Consider the following 1393-nt stretch of genomic DNA (forward strand, 5'->3'; position numbering starts at 1 on the left):
CGGGCAGGGCAGCGACGCCGGTGGACGTGGCTCGGTTCTTCAAGGCACTGATGTTTTAGTTTTTAGTTTTTTGTTGGTTTTTTTTTTCTTTTTTAAAGCTGTTCCAGCGACTTGACATGGAGCAGGTACTGGGCTGGGGGGGGCCTTTCTGATGGCAGTTAAAAACAAGCAAAACCCTTTGCATGTTTGAGGGGTTTTTTTACTATTTCTGTAGTCTGCCGCTATGAGCTGTGAGATACCTGCCCTGATTACCCCCCTCCTGCACCTGGTTTCATCCCTCTTGCTAATTCAGCAGCCTGTAAGTCCCATCTGTGTGCTCAGCTTGATGGTATCCAGCCCGGCCGATTTCCGACAGGGCTGCTGGCAGGAGCAGGCAGGACTTGAAGACTTCCTCCCCCCAATTTCAGAAGATGTCTGGATAAATATCCTGTATTTGAAATAGGTCTATTCCAACAAAATAAGTTGGTCTGCAGATACAGCTGCTGATGCGGCAAGAAGCAACTGAAATGGAAAGCAAAGCTTCTTGGCTACTTCTCTGCCCAAGTGTTTCCTGTGCTGCTCTATTCTTGTGCATAGGCCTGGATGCGAGGTGCCTAACCTTCCTTCTCTCCTCTGCCATCTCAGCAGCACTTGGCTGTTCACAAGCGATGCGCATCTTGGAGGACCAGCGTTGTGTGGTCGATGGGGGAAAGCATGACAGCGTTAGATCTCAGTCCTCTGGTTTGGTTTGTGGGTACTAAATTCCCTTGTGCTACCAAAAAGCTGAGTTGTTTCAACAGAGAGTCCTGGATAGGCTTGGCTGGAAGCAGGGCTGCCTTCTACGCTGAGCAGAGGGTCCCTTGCTCGCTGGCTGGTCTCCAGGTTTTATAGCTTCTCTGCTTGTTTCCTGTGAGTTGTGTTTATGGCCCTAATGATCAGAAGCCCAATTCTAAAATAAGCTCTGATGGGCCGTCTTGAATTCAGGGAGACTTACTGGTATCTGGGGTTTGACTGCTTGGAATTGGGAAGTTCAAGAGACTGACCAAGCAGTTGCTTTAATCCATAAACTTTTGTCCTTTTTCCATCATGTTTTACTCCAAAAAATTGCCATAGATATTTGTTTTCTCATGCTTTTTACAACTTAACTTTTTCTGCCTGAAAAGACTGGAGTTAGGCTTGTTAGTAAAATGGTCTGAGAATGACCAGGTTCGTTTGTGGTTGAAATGGACAATTTTATTTAAAAGCTTTCACAGATTTGAGAAAAGTTTGTGTTTGGCTCTGGCACATGCAGAGTTAATGTGAGTTAACATCCTGAGAGTGAAATGAAATGTGTAAAAAGCATTCAGGTTCAGTTTTAATACATATGTGGTACTCCTGCTTCCTCTGAGGTGATAGCGCCCTCGAGAGCAAATAG

General features: G+C 45.8%; 1 protein-coding gene across 1 annotated transcript in view; it reads right to left on the reverse strand.

Annotated features, from left to right (window-relative positions):
• Positions 1-1393, reverse strand: part of GNPAT (glyceronephosphate O-acyltransferase) — a 22544-nt gene that overhangs the window by 20742 nt on the left and 409 nt on the right. The gene's annotated exons all lie outside the window — the stretch shown is intronic.

This window comes from Charadrius vociferus, unplaced genomic scaffold (genome assembly GCF_000708025.1).
Source record: "Charadrius vociferus isolate BGI_N301 unplaced genomic scaffold, ASM70802v2 scaffold68, whole genome shotgun sequence".
Lineage (NCBI taxonomy): Eukaryota > Metazoa > Chordata > Aves > Charadriiformes > Charadriidae > Charadrius > Charadrius vociferus.